At 37.2% G+C, this 21,782-nt stretch overlaps 1 protein-coding gene across 1 annotated transcript in view; it reads right to left on the minus strand.

Moving 5' to 3' along the window:
- Positions 1-21,274, minus strand: part of LOC114892337 (cadherin-12) — a 990,049-nt gene extending 968,775 nt beyond the window's left edge. Inside the window, exon 1 of the mRNA XM_029217108.1 lies at positions 21,154-21,274. The gene's annotated coding sequence lies outside the window, so the exon portion shown is untranslated. The remainder of the gene's footprint in view (positions 1-21,153) is intronic.
- Between the last annotated feature and the right edge of the window lie 508 nt (positions 21,275-21,782).

Here is a 21,782-nt window from a genome sequence, read left to right on the forward strand (position 1 = left end):
CTAATATTTTCAGGGTTAGGTAAACCCAGAACTGTTTGACATGTTATAAAAATCATCTCACATAATTCACAATATCTCACAAGTTTCTGCATCACTTACAGGTCACCAGAATGAATATATTTATATTTACAGTGACCTAAACCTAGCTAACCGGAACCTGAAACCGAGTTGTGCAGCCAACACCAGCCTTGGTCAACCAAATTACAGCGAACAGACACATGAGCATGAGAATAAATACTTGTCATGGATGGTCTCTTCTACAGCAATATTATGACAGATGAGTAATATGGACGAATCTGAAATACCAAGGATTCTATAACATTAGAGTGGTTTTTTGTATCTACATTAGCATAGAACATTGGTGCTGTGAAAGTCGTACTACTATTAACAGAGACAAACCCTCTTATTGTCAAAGAAGTGATCATCAAACACTTTGTTACAAATTGCATAATGAAATATTTTTACTTTATTGAGAACTTGCAAGTCACAGTTGGTACATATTTGGAAATATTTCAGAAATCACAAGAACAGTAGATCACAGTGTGCCTGATTTAATTTATTCAAAACTTTTATTTGAAATACTCTCTGTGGGAATAATTTATTCCTTCCTGAATATATAATTGCCAAGTAGTTTATTTTTATAGTCATAATGTATAATTTTTTTTGTTTGTTTGTTTGTTTTTGGCCGGACTGCGCAGCATGCGGCATCTTAGTTCCCCAAACAGGGATTGAGCCCTTGCCCCCTGCAGTGGAAGCACAGATTCTTAACCACTGGACCACCAGGGAAGTCCCCATAATGTATAATTTTCAATTGTCATTTTATTAAATCGAGATGTGTTATGGCATACTAAAATTCCATAGTCACTTTTGTGAAAATCGCTGTTTCATCGACCAAGTAAGTAGTCAATGCTGTAATGCATGGTTATTTTCATAAATCAAGTAAAGCCATCAGGAAATAAAATTTCACTAAACCCAACTACTCCATATAAGACACACCACCATCCTCTTTTAATTTTGTTTTGAACCAAAGGACGTGACCCTCTATGAATTCTGCACTCACCGTTTCCCCATGAGATATGCTGGACAGCATGACTATCAGATACTTTAGTTAATAATACTTGACCTTCAACTACTGAACACAAAGTATTTTTGATGCATCTGCTGCATTTTTAATTGTAAAATTCTTTATTCATTTGTTAAACCTTATGTTTTGGAATAGGTAAGTGGTCAACATTAGTACCATTTCTACTAAGCCAGTTAGGGAAGCAGGAAAGAGAAATAAATGGCTTGTTTTTCAGGTCCTCTATGTTTGAAAGCCAGAGTGGCATTTTCAGAGCACAATGGGAACATAAAATAATTGAATGATTTATAATAATTACAGGGAAGACAACAAAAATGACAGCATATTTACAGAGAAAATTCAAGTGCTTAATTAATTTGACCTCAACACTAACAAAAATGTTTCCAAGAAGAGCTCTCCTAGGTATGTAGTAATTAAATATGTTAATTGCAATGAGAATATTTAACATAAAAACAAGGTACTCTTTCACCGCAATTTTAAAGCAGGTATAGTTTAAAAACTCCCTTTTCAAATCTTATTCCCCTTCAATACAAAGTTAATAAGAAGTTCAACATGGCCCCGAATAAAGGAGGTTACACTCATTTTGTAGAAGTCACACATTCATTAGATTAAATATCCTGGAAGCCAATTAATTTTATTATTGATATTTTAGGGATGTTGTAAGAAACTGCAATCATTTTCAACTATACACTATCAGATTTTACTAGGAAGAATACTAAATGATAATATTTTATATAGTACTTTTACAAAGAATGAGGTATTCAACATATACTAGGGCATGGAAGGAAGTTATGGCAGATGGAATATGTCCATTTTGTTCATCATTTTATTTACAGTGTAGAATGAGTGTCTGGAAAATAGTAGGTGCTTAATAAATAATGACTGACTATATAATAAAAATTAAAACAGTGTATTATTATGTTGGTAAAACTTCACAATAGATTACAAATAAGAAGTTTGTTGAAAGAATGGAGATAAATGGGATCAAATGCTTTCACGGAAAATTTTTAAATTAGATGGGCACTTAAATAAGAGATTAAGGTACCAGACTCCTTGAAAGACTGTGTGGAGAGATGTCTTAAGGAACCAAATTTAACTAGGATAATAGTGTTATGAGAGTAAGAAAATTTATTAGGAAAACTGAATCCCAATTCTGAAGGACTTAGAATACTATATTTTATAGAAAAATCTAGAAGAAAGAAGGAAAACAGGGAGGGAGGATAGAAAGTCACTATGAAATATAAGCTTAGCATTTCAGCAAATGAAAAGCATTGAATGTCTTCATAAAATAGAGAGCTGCACAATCTTGTTATAACATTTTCATTTCTATTTAGCAAAATACTGCAATGAGAATGGAGTTTGAAGATTTCTTCTGCAAGAATCTGTTAGTCCTCTGTAAAAATGTACAACTCTTTTGGAGGAAAACGTCAAATACCACCTATGTGTGGTATCTAAAATAAATCAAACTCATAGAAACAGAGAACAGATTGGTGGTTGCCAAAGGCAGAGAGTAGGAAGTGAAGGGTAGGGGAATAGCGGAAGGTCGTCAAAAGGTACAAACCTCAAGTTATAAGATAAATAAGTTATGGAATGTAATTTACAGCATGGTGACTATAGTTAACAACGCTGGAGTGTATATTTAAAAGTTGCTGAGAGAGTAGATCTTAAAAGTTCTCATCACAAAGAAAAGAGGATTTGTAACTATGTGTGGTGATGGATGTTAGCTAAACTTATTGTAGTAATAATTTCACAATATATATATATATCAAACCATGCTGTACACATAAAACTAATACAATGTTATATTTCAATTATATATCAATTTAAAATGTTTTTTTTAAAAAAAGAGAGCTATGTGAACTTAAAAAGAAAAAATTGTGGGGCTTCCCAGGTGGCGCAGTGGTTGAGAGTCCGCCTGCCAATGCAGGTCCGGGAAGATCCCACATGCCGTGGAGCGGCTGGGGCCATGAGCCGTGGCCGCTGAGCCTGCACTCCGCGACGGGAGAGGCCACAACAGCGAGAGGTCCGTGTACCGCAAAAAAAAAAAAAAAGGAAAAAAAAAACAATTGTGGGAAGTTATTTTTGGTTTAGGAGGTTATTCAAAGACATAGTAAAAGAAACTTGTTTTTTTTTTGGTTACAAAAACACCTTTGGTTTTTTTTTTTTGCCATAATTCTACTGTAGGGAGTTCTGGAAAATAAGGGTAACCATGTAACTGATGAAGTTACCTCCACATGGACACTATCACTATTCACACTGTTTCTGTAGGAACTTCGAGACTGTGACAAAGCCAGAACTACCACACTAATATTCTTAAATTCCTTATCTGAACTTCTTCGCTCCAATGGAGTTATCATTTAATGGGATATATGGATTAGAGGCTAAAGAAGAATAATATATAAAGTCTCATGTAGATAGGGACTTTGTTTTCACTGCTATATACACAGTACTTAGAACAGGGTCTGGCATACAGTAAATAGCTAAACAAATATTTACTAAATAAAAGAGTGAAATGCAAAAAGAATATGATCTTGGGACATCAGATTCATATAAAATAAACCCAAATCCATGAGAATAAAATTTCAAAATTTCCAGGATATTATTAGGCCTTTCAGAATGCTTTCATATGTCAGATAAATATTTTGTATTATAGAAGAATGTGAGACTACCAATAGGTTGTTGACATTTTAGTCATGTAAAAATATGTTCATTATTATGAAGAGAGAAGTGAAAGATTACATCATATTTTTCATGTACATTCTGGACAAACTGTAGTGTTGAACATTTACTGCATATTGCTTTTCATTATTGTTTAATGTATACTAGACCACAGTGGAAAAACAGGCTGATTAAATATAAGCTATTAGGGCTTCCCTGGTGGCGCAGTGGTTGAGGGTCCGCCTTCCGATGCAGGGGACACGTGTTCGTGCCCTGGTCCAGGAAGATCCCACATGCCGCGGAGCGGTTAGGCCCGTGAGCCATGGCCGCTGAGCCTGCGCGTCTGGAGCCTGTGCTCCGCAACGGGAGAGGCCACAACAGTGAGAGGCCTGCGTACCGCAAAAAAAATAATAAAATAAAATAAAATAAAATAAAATATATATATATATATTCTATTAAACATTAAATATAATTGACACAGAAATTGCACTTAGATGTGCAACTAAAGGATTATCGTGTTAGGTGGAAACCTAATTTTGCTGTTTCCTTTTTGCGGAAGTTAAACATAGTTTAAAGAGATGTGTTTGGATGCCAAGGTGATGAGGAATCCTGCTGCACGGTGTCCTATCAGCTTGGTGAAGCTGGGAATATGTTTCATGAATATGAAATATGGAACATGTTTCCAGATGGTTGCTGAGGAACACTGATCAGAAGCATAATCTGAAAGACAGAAGTAAAGAAGCAACCAATATTCTCAAAGACCACTGGGGGCAAACATTTGATGGACAGTCCCAGGGGTGGACAAGTGGTCTCAGCGGGTCCTCACTCTGCTATAATCTTCTATTAGCTCTGATTCCTGAAGGCTGGCCACACTGATCCACAGCAGACTCAGACCCACCCAGCCTTATTTTTTTGACTAGGAATATAATTTACCATATTGAAAAAAAGAAAAGAATTGAAAGACCCTTATGAACGTTACTTTCTAAAAGTGCTACTTTCCATGTCTTTTTGGAATGGGTCAGCTACCACAAGGCTGGGCATCCCTAGGTGACCCAAAATTCGTGCTCACTGGGAACCTCAGAATGTGGCCTTATCTGGAAATGGGGTCTTTGTAGATGTCATCAAGGTAAGGATCTCAAGATGAGATGACCTTGGATTAGGATGGATCCTTATAAGAGAAAGGAGAGGGAGACGTCAGACACAGGAACACAGGAAGATGGCCACATGACAATGGAGGCAGAGATTGGGGTGATGTGGCCAACAAGCTCAGGGATACCTGGAGGTACCAGCAGCTAGCTATAAGTGGCAGGAATGATCCTCTCCTAAAGTCTCCAGGAGGAGCACAGCCTGCCTACACCTAGATCCTGGACTTCTGGCCTCCAGAAGTGCATTCCTATTGTTGTAAGCCTCCTGTTTGTGGTACTTTGTTAGGGCAGCCCCAGAAAACTAACACTGCATCTGTGAATTAATTCTTAGAACGATCCAGGACTTAGAATGCAAGTGGAGTGGTGCAGCAGGGCAGCACAGGGCTTGCAGGCGCCACCCCAGGAGGGTTGTAGGAAAGGCAGTTCAAAGTAACATCTCTACAAGGTCTAAATGAGCTGGGATGCTATTTCAAAGCAGTCTGGAGGTGGCTTGTTGTGAGAATGGGAGGAGGTCACCCATTCTCTACTTTTCCCTTGTCTCCCCATGAGGGGCTCTCCCAGGGACACACTAAGACACCCCAAACCAAGCAAAAAGCAGCATCAATGCACAGCTTCAAAAAATATTCTAAAGCTAGCATTTCTCTTGTTTCCAGGTACAAATGGGGCAAAAAAGGAAAAATTAACACTTTTTAAAATAGGTGCAGTATGTACTATTTTCATGTTTGACTAAAAACTGAGCAGTGAAAGAATATTTCAGGTGCTTATAGGATGACCTCGAGGTACACTAGACTCTTAGCTTTGGTTAGAAATTACAATACAACCAAAAAGAAACTGACCTGTCCACCAAAGAAACATGGAACAAAGTGAAGGCAGTGGGGTCTGTGCTGAGCAGCCCATGTAGGAGAGGCAGGCTCAGACCTGAATGTGATCCTGGAGAAGAGATTTTGCTGACATAGGATATGCCTGCAGTGTTCAGATAGGCAGAGGGTTAGAAATAAGTAGATTTCTTTCATAGAGACTTAAACCATCCTTTTTATGCTTATCAAGAATGGAAAAAGGATGAAAATGCAACTAGTTGTGCCACTGGAGACCTGGGATTGTGGCCAAGCAAAGTGGTCCCTGAGTGCTGGGTGTAGCCCACCCTCAGAATGAAGAGCCACCTTGCTGTCGTGGCCACCTCAATATGGCTCAGCCCGTGTTTGAATGTGTGTGTGCTCCGGACTCCACAGGCAGCCAAGAGGGCCTTGCCACCCAGCCTTATTTTCTTGGCTGCAGATCCATAGATGCAGTTGCTCAGCTGAGGCAGCAGCTTCTTGCAGACCTTTGCTTGAGTATCTTGTCATGACCCGCTGCCTCAATGGCCCTACATGCTTGCATTCGCAGTTTTCCTTGTCAGCTCTGACTGGTTCACCTCCACTAGAGCTTCAGGCAGAATGGGTAGCAGCTTCTTCTCTCTGACTTTAGCCTCCCCTTTCTAAACTTTCACTTCCCCAGCTCATCCTCAGTCGTGTAAATTCATTCTAAAAATTAATCCCTTGTTCTCATGAAATTTAGAGTAGGCTCTGTTTCCGTGACTGAAGCCTAACTAATACACTGATCCAACAGTTAATTTTATCAATATTGAAACAACAGTAACAAAACCTTCCATTAAAGGCAGTGCTATTGTGTCCTTCAAAATTCATACCTTGAAATCCTAACCCTCTATGTGATGGTATTGGGAGGTGGTGCCTTTGGCAGGTGATTAGGTCATGAGGGTGGAACCCTTATGAATGGGATTAGTGCCCTGATAAGAGAGACCGCAGAGAGCCCTCTCACCCCTTCCACTGTGTGAGGACAGCAAGAAGACCAAGGCCTATGAATCAGGAAGCACAGTCTTCACCAGACAGAATCTGCCAGTTCCTTGATATTGGACTTCCTAGCCTCTAAAACTATTAGAAATAAATACCCAGTTTATGGTATTTTTTATAGGAGCCCAAATGGACTAGGACAGCCAGATAAAAGGGCATTTACCAAAAGATAATAGATATTTCATAAAATACATATTTTAGCCTTTTATGTAAGTTTGCAATTTAAGCTAAAAGTTCACTTTCATTGTTGTTGTTTTATGTTAATATAATGTTGTTTACTAAATATAGTCAGTAGTTTATTTACTATTTCTCTTGTTTTCTTGATGTATCATAAATTCTTTGTGTGACAACAAAATAAAGGGTTAAATATTGTATTAAATATTTGTAAACAGAAAATACTTATAATTCATATAAATGGTTATAATTCTTATACTTCATAAACATCATCTAAATTTTCTGTCTCTCCCTTTCCCTCTCTCACCATTGCTCTCTTTATCTGGGTGTGCATGAGTATGTGTGTATGTTTCTATGCATAATTTACACTTTAAATGACATACTCCAGGAACTTACATATTCTGATCTGCTGTAAGTCAACTCAGTAACAAACAGACACATAAGTAGACACTTGTTTGCATATATGTGCTCATATACATGCACACACACACATATCTTGGTTTGTATATAGCTGAACATGTAAGAGTATAAAGGATAAAGTACATGAATATTAGATGTAAAAAGAGCATCAGGCAGAGGTAATTTTTACCTTGATAGTGCTCCACCATCACTGGGAAGGAATTTTAGAAGCAGTCCAGTGAAAACTTGGATTTCAATTCATCAAGTGCAATTAAAACCACAAAATTACAATCACACACCGACAAACCAGAACAAACTAAGGCTGTAGATGTTTTGTTTCATGGTCCTAAAATTCAACCACGTTTCTCTTTTTTTTATAAACAAACATACAAAATGATTTAGATTTCTTCTTTTTCCTTTAAAAAAATGACTGTGTGTGCTCATGCTAATACATGCTCATGTATGCTTATGAAACACAAAAGTCATATAAGAAATCCGGAGTAATTTGGTCATTCATTTATTTATATACACAAAATTTATGTGCAAATATATATTACTGCTTACTGTGTGCTAGTCTGCCAGATGCTGTTCTTATTTCCTGAGATAGATCAATGCACAAGATGGAAAGGCCCCTGGTCTCTAAGTGTCTATATTCCAGGAAGGAGAGGTGGAAATCATAAACACAATACGGAAAAATGTAGAACAGGATAAAGGCGGTTGTATTGCCTGAAGGTTTTGTGCAATTTGCACTATTAAATAGAGTAGTAAGAATAGACCTCATAGAGAAGGGGGGAGGGGGCTTGAACAAAGACACATGCAGGCAGCTAGGCAAGTAGATATCTGGTAAACAGAACTCCAGCAGGGGGAGTGGCTAGCAAAGGTGGGAATAAGCCTTGTAACTTCCAGGAAAAGCAAGAAGAACTGTGCGAACAGAATGAGCAATGGGAAGAATGTAGGGAGAATAGACCAGAAATAAGATGAAGGGGCACAGATCATAACAGACCCTTGGCATTTCCTCTGTGGTAAATGGGAAGCCATCAGTTGGTTTTGAACAGAGGGGTAACATGAGCTGACATTTTTTCAAAGGATGACCCTTGCTGTTGAGGCTTATCTTTGGAGGGCTAGAAGGAAACAAGTTAGGAGGCTAATGCAGTAATTCATATAGGTAACTATTACTACTAGAATCATGGTGAGAACAGTGAAACTCCTGAAAACTGGGAAGATTCTACACATACTTTGCAAGTATAGCCAACAGGATTTCCTATCAGATTAAATATGCAATGAGAGAGAAATAGAGGATGTAAGAGAGTTTGAGAAATTTTAGTCTGAGTAACTAAAAGGATGGAGTTTATGAATAGACATGGTAAAATCTGAGGACAGAATATATTTGTGAGTGACGACCGAAAGTTCACTTTGGACACATGAATTTGAGATGTCTATTAGGTATACAAGTGTACTATGTGCCAAGAAAGCAGTTGGGTATAGGAGATTAGAGTTTGGGAGATCTGCGCTGGAGATATATATTTGGGAGCTGTCAACATATGGTGTTTAAAACTATGAACTTGGATGAGATCACTTGGATGTGTGGGTGTAGACAGACAGGAGAAAACCAAAGCTGCTTCAATATTAAGGGGAAAAAGAAGGAACCAGCAAATAAAACTGAGAAGGGATTGCTAGTGAGGTAAAAGGGAAAACCAAAGGTGTGTGGGCATCTGGGAACTCAAGTTCAAAAAATTGTGTTAAGGAGAGAGAAATTAACTGGGTCAAATCATCATCAAGTAAATTGAAGAAAGAGAATAGTCTTCTATATATCCAAACATGTATGAGCCGGCAGAAAGTTTCTGGAAGAATATAGGGAACTGCTGGTGTGAGCAGTTATCTCTGGAAAGTGGGAAAATAGGTGAGTAAGAGGGGAGATGAAAATTTCAGTTTAACACATTCAGCAATAACTGATTTTCTTTGCCGTGAGCATGCATTACACTTACATTATGAAATATACTTAAACAAGAAACGTAGCAATTACCATCTAAGTGACAAAATACATCAGGTGACAACTGATGAAAACATCTAACATGTTATATTTGAAAAGAAAAAATAAAATCCTCAAAATAGCATCCATGGAACTGTCATGGAATCCCAAACTTTGTTATTCATGACTTGGACTAAACATCACCTCCAGATGGCCTCTTTTAAAATATAAACATGTCACCTGAAATGGATAGTGTTAAATAATGTCAAAAGTATTTTAAATGGCAGATGGCTAAAATTACTACATGGACATAGCTAAAAACAAGCTGATGCAACGTAAGGGGGAAATGAACATTCTATGACTTTGTTAACATGGATGGAGCTAGGCTGTAGAACTCAAGAAGAGGGCTGTGTCATCCAGCATCAGGCTGTCCATGAAAGACATGGCCCATGAGTTTTTCACAAGGGAGTGCTGAAATGCCACTGACCATTATGGAGGCTGAGAGTAGTCAGGAACCAGAGCTAAGGTCAAGTAAGTAACCTGGAATCAAGTATTAACCAATGATCCACTAACATTACAGGTCAAGGGTACATGGTAAATCAGGAATAAGGCAAGATAGCTCTAGAATGTTAAGTTATAAGCCGAGTGGTCACCCAGAAATAGAGACGAAATTCCATAATAAAATTAGAAATGCTAAACCACCTAGATTTTTTTAATATGGGACACGAGATAAAGTTGAAAATATTTTGAGAAATAAAGGATGGGGACCAGAGGCTATGAGACGTCTTGATATTTTTGTAATTTGTCATCAAAAATATTCAAACTGATTTCGGTCATGCTAAAAATCTCCTGATACAGTTTAAACATTTTGAACTGATGAAGTTAAATGCATTTTAACATGTTATAAGCCCAAGAAAAAGTTAGGAAATATCTTCATACATTTTGTAATATTTTTACTTTAATTTCTGTCAAAGAATGATAGGTATATTTTTGGGTTTTTGGTTTTTGATAAGAGAATTTGGCTCTACCATTTCAGCCTAAAATTACTTTTTTCTTACTTTTATGGAGCTTGAAACTTTCCTTGGCATTAAAGAATGGAAGAGTCAATGTATGTACAAAAATTGGTTAAGTAACCATTAATGAAAATATCTTGGCACTGCCTTAAAATTATTAATCATAGCTTTGTAATTGGAAAGCAAAATGTAATAATTTTTTAGGGTAGTTATCTGTGAATCCACAATACTGGGGAATTTTTCCCAAGTCTATTTGTAAAAACATTCATAACGTACTAGTTCTCCATGGTGACATGAACTAATGGGCCATCTTTAAACAAATTCACTTAGAGATTCAGAGAATGGCACAATGTTCTCTTTTTCCACAGTGCTGTAAAATTAGCATCAAACACAGAAGAATTCACCATTCTTCACCTCCTCCATGGTTGTTGTCTCCACACCATAAATCACAGAGCAAGAATAAATGAGGTTATTTTTTCCTGTCATTCATATTTTATATAGATTTCTCTATAGTGTAGAAGTATTTCACTTTTAGGAAGGATTAATGCCAAAAAAGTTTATTGCCTTCTATCAGAAACATCTAGCTAGCTTTAGAGATCTTACTGAAGAAGTTGCTTTGAACATTTGTGTGTGTGCACACATGCACACACCACGAGTGATAAATGTGAAATGTGAGGGCATCACAGAAATGCTTTGAAAAGCATTTAAAATATATTTTGCAGTGAGTTTTCCTTAATTTTAAAGATTTCTTAGCATGAACATGTGCCTCTAAAACGACTGCACAGAATTAGCAGAAAATAGACATGAAAAGGAAGCAATCACCATGTTGGCATCATAAAACAGATTTTTGGCCCCTTGATATGACATTTACAATTAAGGTAGCATTTTTTAAATGTATGGGTTGATTCACCGTCTACCTGTCTCTCTCTGTCTGTGGGCATGCTTGTGTATATGTGCATCAGGGAGCAAAAGTAGATGGAAAATGTGAATATAATTTGAAGGATGCTTAACTGACGGGGTGGGGGAAGATGGAGAGAATGTCTGCCTTTCTGTTCAAGATGCTCAGATGAACTTTGAATAAGCTGCTGACATTCTCATGAGGAAATGGACCCTTAGCTGAAATTTCATATGCTCGGCCAAAATAATAATTCATCTACAGTTATCAGGCATAAAGCCTCATGGACTTATACACTAAGATTTCCTGTAATGACTTGGAAATCTACAGAAACAAGGGAAGGGGCTTGACTCATTATTTGGAGGTGATAACATGACCCACATGATCGTTAGGGGATAATAGGCAACTTAACTCACTGCAAATCAAACAGCTCCATGATCCATCATTAACCTAAGTGAGCCTTTGCTTTATTGAAGTAGCCCTCTAAATGAAGAGGTCACAGCCTATTTAAAAGCTCAGAGATTTGTTAATGTTCCAAGGACTTAGAGTCTATTAGATCAGATGGCCTTAGCATATATAAAATTGCAGGCACTTTGGAGAACTAACATGCTTTGGTGTGTATATAAATATTTTTAAAAAGGTTCTTTGAAACTTGGTTTAAATAGGGCACGCTGCATTTGTGACATTATGTTGTATAAATGTGCACACGTGTCAAGTTGAAAGGGAAAAAAAGGACTCTGTAGAGAGATACTCCAGGAGAGGAAATAAGTTTCCACTCTAAGGGACTTTCATAATGCAATTAACTCCATTAGAGAGAATGGAATTTTGAACACTGTTCAAATTAAGGCAGTGCAGTTAGCAGCAGCAGCAATTCAGGAAGAATTAGCAATGCCCTTCTGAAGACAGCTACTGAATTAAACCTTGGAGGGTTTTAAGATTAAGCAGTTTAGTTGTTACTTTAGGAGCTCTGGACTTTGCACAGACACCAGTCCAGGTGTTAATACTGGTTCTTCCCTGTTCTCTTTAGATAACAAAACTGAATCTCAGAGCCAATTAAGACAAATCTTTACAGGCCTTCTTCCCCCATTTTAGTTTATCTTGGGAGGTTTTTTTTAATTGTAGACACCATAGGGAATCAGGGACATTATACACAGTGAGATAGTATTGAATCTTGAGGTGAAAAAATAACTAGTATTTGTCCAAATTATTCTGTCTTAAATTTAAAATCTTTTTTTTTGGTAGGCTGACATTCAAATTGTGTTCTTTTTATTCCCTTAATCATTTTAATGGGAGAACACTGTTTTAGTACTGAATACTCACACAAACGGCATGATTAGTGATAATTACATTTATGGGCCAAGTTATATGCATGATTACTATAAAAAGTCACGTAATTCACAAGTATGTCTCACTTTTCTCCCTAAATGTAACCACTCTTAACATATCATCAGGGCTTCACTGGTGGCGCAGTGGTTGAGAGTCCGCCTGCCGATGCAGGGGACACGGGTTCGTGCCCCGGTCCGGGTAGATCCCACATGCCGCGGAGCGGCTGGGCCCATGAGCCATGGCCGCTGAGCCTGCACATCCGGAGCCTGTGCTCCGCAACAGGAGAGGCCACAACAGTGAGAGACCCGCGTACCACACAAAAAAAACAAAAAACATATCATCATACAAATTGTTCAACTCCTTTTATATGCATGTGTATGTTTAGATGAATTTATATCCATTATTTCATTCATTCATTTACCAGACCAGGTACTTTTGTAGGGCTTCCCTCATGGGGCTTGCATTTTATTTTGGAAGACAGATAATATAATGCAGTATCGTGTAAGTTGAAGCAGGTCTGATTTAAATAAAATTAAATGTATAATGGGTAAAAATAATTCTTCTGGAGAAGGAAGTGGTATTAATAAAATAGTTAGAGAACATAGCTCTGAAGCAAGAATATTTAAACCAAGATCTACATGAAGTAAAGGGGGAAGCTGGGTGAGTGCGAAGTCCCTGTGGCAGGGATAAATTGGGTATAATGGGAAAGAAAATGGAGGGTCTATACCAGATACTGGCTTTAACCTATGGAAATACGTTGACAGTGATATTGGAGCGTTTATTACGTCTGGGTATTGTGCAATAAACTGTTGGGGGAGAGAGATAACAGTAGAAGCAGTCTTTTAAAGACCAGTTTGGAGACTAAGATAACAGTGGCTGGATCAAAGCTAACTATGGTGGAGGTGAGAAGTGACTGAATGAAAGATATATATAGACAATAAAGCCATGAAGCCAGTAAACTCAACAGTGGCACTGACTGTGGGGAGAAGGGGGAAAAGCAAGGTCTCAAAGTTGACCCTAAGTTCTTTAAAAATTAAATGAATAATTATATAGTGTACTGGCATGAAGAGAATTTTAAAAGTTACTATATTTTGGTTGTGGTAAGAATGAGTAAAAATCAATAGTTTGATTTTTGAACAACTTGTGTTTAAAATATTTAGATGTTGCTATGGACTAAACTGTGACCCCCAAAATTCAGGGGCACATATGTTGAATTGCTAACCCCCAATATAATGGTATTTAGAGACAGGGTCTTTGGGAGGTAATTAGGGTTAGAAGGGGTTATAAGGATGGGGTCCTCATGATGGAATTAGTGCCCTTATAAGCAGCACCAGAGAGTTTGTTCACTCTCTCTTTGTATCAGGACCAAGAAGTCATGTGAGTACATAGCAAGAAGACATCCATCTGGAAACTAAGAAACTCTCACCAAGAACCTAATTAGCCAGCATCTTAATCTTGGACATCCTACCTTCCAGAACTGTGAGAAAATAAGTTTCTGTTGTTTAAGCCACCCAGTCTATGGTGTTTTGTTCTGGCTGCCCAAGCAGACTAAGACAGACATGCAAGTCGAAATACAAAGTAGGCATTCTGAGGTTGGAATATGATGCTCAGCATAGGCATTGGAGACAAAGACACAGATTTGGAAGGAGGCGTTCAGATGGCATTTAAACCTGTGCTACTAAACGAGATTACCTCTTCAGTGAGTTTCTAGATAGAGAGGTGAATAGGGCCTAGAACTGGGTCCTGGGATATTCTGATAGTATCTACTTACAGCTGACCCTTGAACAACATGGGTTTGAAATGCAAGGATCCACTTATATGCAAAATTTTTGACAGTAAATACATCATGGTCTGCAGTTGGTTGTATCCACAGATGTGAAACTGCTGATGCAGAAGAACACCAGAAGTAGAGGGCTGACTATGAAACACAGGCAGATTTTCAACTGTGTGGAGGGTCAGCACCCCTAATGCCTATACTGCCCAAGGGTTAACTGTATAGGTCTGAAGACAGAAAACTCAGCAAAGGAAAGTAAGAAGGAGAAGCAGCCAGGGAGAGAATAATAAAATCAGAAGGCAATGAAAAGCAGATGAAAATATTTCTGCAGAATATAATCTGAGTATTGGAATCACTGGATTTTAAATTTTCATGGATACTGCCAAATTTTCCTCCAAAAAGATTTCATATTTTACAATCCAGCCCAAACTCTCTGAGTTGGGCCTTTTCCTCTGTGGTGTGATTGTGTATTTTGAACATGCCTGACTTTAGTTTTTGTTTTTCAAAAGTAAAACCTGTTTGCCAATATCACTGTCTGGAGGTGTGTGTAAACTACTGGGATGGGACAGATTACACACCATAAATTTTCATTTATACCTTTGTTTCCCTCATTACTAGTATTATATAATTATAGGTAATACAATTCCTTGTGAAATAAACATGAAATATTGAGATTTGAAGGTACTACCGAATCAATATTTTAATACTGCTGTTAAGATGCCTATTATTTATATTTGATATACACAGAAATTCACTGTATGTGCTAGATTACTTGACATAACTCTAATTCTGGTTCCAACAGCTAAAATTCTAATACTGAACTGTCTTCTCTGGTAGGATCTTATATAGTGGTGAAGGCAGTTTAGCACAAATACTGGGTACTGATTAAGATAACTAGATGTTTCACTGTGAAACACTCATCTATTTCAGAAAATTATTCTGGGCTTCCCATTCTTGCCCAGCTAAACATATAAAGTCTTGCCATGAGTTTATTTTTCACTTTTCACTCACTATCCTATTGCGAGTAATTAGAGAAAAGTAGAGTTTAAGTAAAATCTTGCTTTTAAATCTGCCTGAAATCATATCCCTTGGAGTAATGGCTACCTTTCATGGAAGTACCATTGACTCACAAAGTTGTCAGAGGACACTTCATTTTGGATTTTTTTTTTTTAACATCTTTATTGGAGTATAATTGCTTTACCATGGTGTGTTAGCTTCTGCTTTATAACAAAGTGAATCAGCTATATATATACATATATCCCCATATGTCCTCCCTCTTGCTTCTCCCTCCCACCCTCTCTATCCCACCCCTCTAGGTGGTCACAAAGCACTGAGCTGATCTCCCTGTGCTATGTGGCTGCTTCCCACTAGCTATTTTACATTTGGTAGTGTATATATGTCCATGCCACTCTCTCACTTCGTCCCAGCTTAACCTTCCCCCTCCCCATGTCCTTAAGTCCATTCTCTACGTCTGGTCTGCATCTTTATTCCTATCCTACCCCTAGGTTCATCAGAACCTACTTCACTCTGTATGACACTCTAGGTCCATGTTATTTGCCTGTTATTTCAAACGTTCATATACTCTTTCCTGAGAAAGAGTTTTAAATGTATCATACCATTTAGTGCTTATGATAGCACACATTTTTTTTCCGTGGGCAGAACAGAGTCTACTAATGTTAACTTCCTCCAGTCCTCAACATTTACCAAGCATTTGTATCTCTTTCAATTACATTTTAAAGTATTACTTTGGATAAATTATTTAGCATCACATTTTGGTTATTTCCTAACAATCTTTTTTGACATTCAAGGTATTGTTTTAATAAATGTTGAAATGTCAGCTAAAATTGTTTGATATTTATTTCACTTGCATTATTATTGAATACTATTTCACGTGCATTATTAAAATTAAAGACATCTTCTAATTGTATCTTCCACCTATGCCTTCCATATTGTAAATTTTCATTTTCTCTGTGTTGGTTCACAAACTCAGGAGCTTTCCAGATGAAATCTGAAACTGGCCCTATATATGGAGGCCAAGGAGACACAGGACAAAAAGGCAGACCACTCTAGATTGGTAGGTGTCAGGTTTAATAAGCAACAAAACATATACAAGGCTTGTCTTCAGCAGCAGCAAGACAAGTAGATCTCTGCACCTACCCGCCAGAATCTTAAATCTTTATATTGAAGCATTAAGGGGGTTTAGTCATATATTCAGTCCAGATGGCCTCAACAACACCTTACTCTCTCAAGGCTGCGTCCCTGAAACAGCTCCTAGTGTGGGAATGGTGGGCGGGACTACATTCCGAGGACAGAGGAGGGATGAGGACCCTCCAACTGCCCAATCCAGCTGAGGGTCAAACGGCAATCATGTCCTTTTAATGACTCCTCCAATACTCTAAAACCTTGATCCAATATTTCCCTTCTCTTTCTAAAGATTTCCACCTCATCTATTCACATGCTCAAGTATCTATTAAAAAAAAAACCCACAAACTTCCTGTGACCCTGTACTCTCTCTAGCTACCACCTCTTCTCCTCTTTGCTTGACTTCTAATCCTTTTGAAATATGGTGGTAAAAGTTTCATTACAATCTAAACTTCACTGATTCTTTAAACTAGCAGAAACATCCATGCCTGTCTATTGAAAGAATGCTTGCCAAAAATAAACGGATTTTTTTAAATTAAGTGACCTGGAAACCACTTCTATCCCAACATGACAAGTAAATTCCAATACATGAAAAATCCTGGCCACCATATGTTTTCATTTAACCCAGCAGGCCAGCTCTGACTGTAGTTAATCTCTACAAATTTAGCTTGCTATAGTCATGGAAGTTTAAAAGGAGAAAGACCTGACCACTAGTGAGTGTTGTCTATGCAGTCATATACTAAATCAAGAGAAGGAACCAAGGATCAAAAAGTTAAGCAATTTGCCCTAAAATGCCCATAGAATAACTCTCAAAATTTTCATTCAAACCATTGTCTTACTCCCAAGTTTTGATCTTTCCACATCATCATGCAGACAATAAATCATGACTCTCATATGTACATGGAAAAAAACATTTTATATAATAACTTTTCAGCAAATAGGAGCTATAGAATCCATTGTTTATAGGGCATACTTAAGGTATAATCAATTATACTTGTAACTAGCATCCTACTTTGTGGATAAGTCTATATTCACAACCTATGCCCTAATGTTTCACTGCTTCTTCAGTACTCGGAACTAAATATGCATCATTCAGCCATTTGAACACTTAAGTTTAGCAGTTGAGATGTTAAGTCCTATATTTCTCTAATGAGCATCTTTTTTTTTTTTTTTTTTTAAACATCTTTATTGGGGTATAATTTCTAATGAGCATCTTTGCACAGATTAGGGCCTCACCTGCTCTCACCTGAATCTTTACACATATATGCATGAGATATACATATTTTAAGAAAAAGTTTACATTGTGCAAATGAAACATCCTTTATATTCAAGGTAACATAAATGCATTTATAGAGTAATAACTTGGATATTCAGAGCAATGGTTATGAAAGAAAGCCATAACTCTTTAGTAAAAAAAAAAAACTGAAGCATACTGAAGATTTAATTTATCCCTTAATACCATGAGCTATAATATGATAGAGTGATAGAAACCTGAATGAAGCTAAATTTATAAAAACAGTAAGCATTTGCCCTGTTTTCAATAGTTTACAGGTGCTTATTAAATTAATTGATAATCAATAATTGAATAAATGAATCCTTAGAACATTTATCAGGGATCTCACAAAAAGTAGAATAACATTATATGAAGTTCACCTGTTATTTGATTTTTTGGTAGTCATTATTTTCTCTTGGTCTTTTCTAAAAATGTTACTCCACAGCATGTGATCATGTAATGCTTAAAAATAACTTTGAGTAACCACTATTGATATTCAACATAGGCAGCATTATTCACATTCACACACATTTTCCTTTTGAAGTTTGGTGATGATATAGCACACTTTTAGCATGATAATCCAGAAAAAATGCAATTGCCTTAAAGCCAAAAGTTAAAATGCTTTAAAAAAGCTCTAAGAGTGTAAGTTGTTCAATTACCATATATTAGTAAAGTAGAAAGAACATTCCCAGTAAAAATCATAAATTTTCATTCCTTATTTATATGATTAAGTTTATGTTTCTCCACATAAGTTAAGCCTAGCCATAAAATTAAAACTCTGCATTTGTTTAACGAGAAAGATGAAATAATTTGCACCTATAGTTTAATATAATAGAATCAAGAATTGGTGCCACATTATAAGCAAAATGTTATCTATTCACATGGTAACACTGACATGGTAATACAGGACATGATTTGTTTAAAAACAGCTATCATTTGTTTAAAAGAATAAAAGAACAGAATCTTACCTTAAAGGAGACATATGTAATCACACTTTTCCTTTGGAAGTATAAAGACATTTACAATAAAGTCTACTAGTAGGTCATTTATTACACAAGTTCTTAAATTTGATATCTTTACATGAAAACGTGGGTCACTTCTGAGGAGAAGTATCACTCTATGCATCTTCCTATCCTAATTGTTAGATTTAATCACATGGCATCTAAATGGTATCGGTGTGAAAACAGTAATGTTTCACATGTCATGTAAGAACAGTTTAAGCAGACTATTTGCAGTTCTATTTCATCAGCAAGAGTGATTTGACTTTCATTACAGTGCATTTTAAGAAGTAAGAGTGACAGATATTCTTACCAACCACAAAATGATAAATGATTGATTGCAACCAATCAATCACAGACTATTTCATGAAACACATCCTGCCAAAATACCAGATGCAAAAGATTCTCAATCTAAGGAGATCAGTTTTGTGCTCCACCCTTAAAGGATGCAGTCATACTGAGGTATAAGTATGTCACATGAAGCATTAACAGGGATTTTTTTCCCATAAACTAAGCAGTGTTTTTGCCGTGATAAAGACTTAATATGTATCATCCCACATGTAGAACAAATGACACCCTCCTTCCCATAATAATTCAGCTCTTTTTGTGAGAATTATCTAAAATGATCATATCACTAAGCACATTAGTGGAAGGAATGAAGTCCAGTAGGAAAAAAAAAGCATCCTTGGCTTGAAAACTTCCCCCTACTGCTTGAAAATGCTACACAGCAGTAGAAGTTAAGAATCCAGCAACCAGAGATTTGCTGAACAAAACAGAAAAAAAAAAAAATGGGATTATTTTTTAAGGGGGTAGGAGCTTAACATTGGCAGGGTTATACTTGGAGGTTAGTCTTCAAAGTAAGAGCTATTAATAAGGGGGAAAATACATTGTATTCTGGAATTGAATTTTCAAATTAATACACAACATCTTTTTATTCCGGTAGTTCATACAGCAGGTGGAGGAATGCTCCTGAGATTTTGTAACTGAACCAGCTGATGTGCAGATTAGTTAGGTAAGTGGAAAGCTACTTTGTGTGTGGTTGTGCTCTCGAGCATTCTAAAACAGAGCCTTAAGCAACTGCTATAGCTTGGGAAGAGTAACCACCTGACTTTCAATTCTGAACAGACCTCTGGTATCACAGAAATATTTGTAATAAAAATGTGTTCATTTATATCCCTTTTTAGAAATAATAACAAAGACACATAAGTTAAAATGATTCTCAATTGCTTAGGATAATTTAATGAATAAGTGATGGTACTAAAGTAGGAGGTTTAATATTTCTAGGCAGCTGTGTGTCTGGATATTATTTTACAATCTTAAAACGGATCAAGTGTCTGAAAAGATCAAGCAAATATCTGCTTGGCATGGTTGGATTTTCATGTTTTGGTCATGTATAGTGTAATTTAAAACTGTAAATACATTTTCAGAAGCTACTCTAATTTTTTGCTACTCAGGATGTAAGGTAATTTTCTAGCTGAGCAGTCTGCGAATGAGCTTCAAAATACCTGAGGAGAAGCTGAAAATCATCCCCATGGTCACAGAATCAGCCAAAAGTATGTCAGGTCCCTCTCTCGAGAGTACAGAGAAATATGTCTATAAGATGAGACATCAAACACTCTGGACTACAAAGGTTCTGAAACCACTGTAATTCAGGTGGAAAAAGAGAAAAATAATGATATTTAAAAAGAAGAAAATATCTATAAAATGCTGAAGGTCTCTTTAAAACTGATTTACTAGCATGTCCTTTATTATACATATTTCTTGCTTTTTAAGTGAACCACTAAATGATTAATACCATTAAGATAATTTTGAAATGCCTATTATGTAACCTACAGTCGACCTAGTAATCTGTACCTCTTCCACTTGTCCCAAATTAGTTTTGTGGTAGGAAACTGAGAGGGCTATATACTGAGAGACTAGCTATCGAAACATTTACATTGCTTTACAGTTGTTTAATTTTTAATGAAGAATGAAGTTTAAAAACCTATATGTCTTAATAAAAATCAGTGGAGAATGGGGTAGTGGTATTATTGTATTTTAATAAAAATCGGTTGCGACATTTACAGAAGACGTTTGAAAATAAAGCATTAATTACTTTGTGTAAAAAAGATATTAATAAAGTCATTTATAATATAACCAGTTGAACACCTAGCATTATTTTCATTTGAAAGTTTAGCACAGCGAAGCAAGGTACATTAGTGGCTAAAACATTTCTTTCCCTCTCTTTTTAAGTTAACCTCGCGCTCTGAAGACAAGAGACTTGTTTAGAACTTACCGAAGTTTCCCAAAGCAAACCCACGCACCAGTTCCTAATTGAAATGCCAGACCTGTGTGCAGCCTCCCTCCTTCAGCTTCTGGTTACGCTAGGCAACACTTTATTGATCGTATATGAATTTCTGCGCGTGTACCCTGAAGCGATCACACATGATGCAATCCCCATCAAAAAAAGGAAGCCTTACCTTATGGCAGACACGTCGGCTGCAGGAGCAGCGGCAGAAAGAGAAGCAGCAGGATGCAACAAGCCAGGCTTTGCAACGAGGGTGAGATCTCACTCTCTCTCTGTCTCTCTTTCTCTCTCTCTTATTCTTCTGAATCACTGTAGCAGCAAACTGCCTTGCATTGTGTCCCCTTTCAGTCACAAAAGGTCCTCCAAGCCGGGCAGCCAGTAGACACCACTTTCTTCCTGGAAGCGTCTGCCTCTCTTCTCAGAAACGCTTGGACCCCCTCTCTGCGGCTCCCTCCACGTTTACCCTTCAGATCAATGATGCTCGCCGACCGGCTAGAGCTCAGCTGCAGCGCCGAGCGGCCAGCCAATGGGGGCCCAGGATTCCCTCCCAGTCATCTCCCCGCCCTCAAAACAAAACACAGCGTGCCTCTGACACATCATCGAGTTGTGAAAAGTAATTGAATCCTATATTTGAAATTCATCTTCTTTGTTTTTTTTCCCCCCTAGCGTTCATGGCACAATGCTTTGAAGGAATCGAAGCTCTCAGAAACCTCATTAAGTGAGCTTAGTAGAGGGTGCAGATTGGACGCGGAGAAAGTGAGGGCACCTGGGTTAGCTAGCGCCGCAGCTTTGGCCGTTAAG

This window comes from Monodon monoceros, unplaced genomic scaffold, assembly GCF_005190385.1.
Source record: "Monodon monoceros isolate NGI ecotype Baffin Bay Population unplaced genomic scaffold, NGI_Narwhal_1 Super_Scaffold_12, whole genome shotgun sequence".
NCBI lineage: Eukaryota > Metazoa > Chordata > Mammalia > Artiodactyla > Monodontidae > Monodon > Monodon monoceros.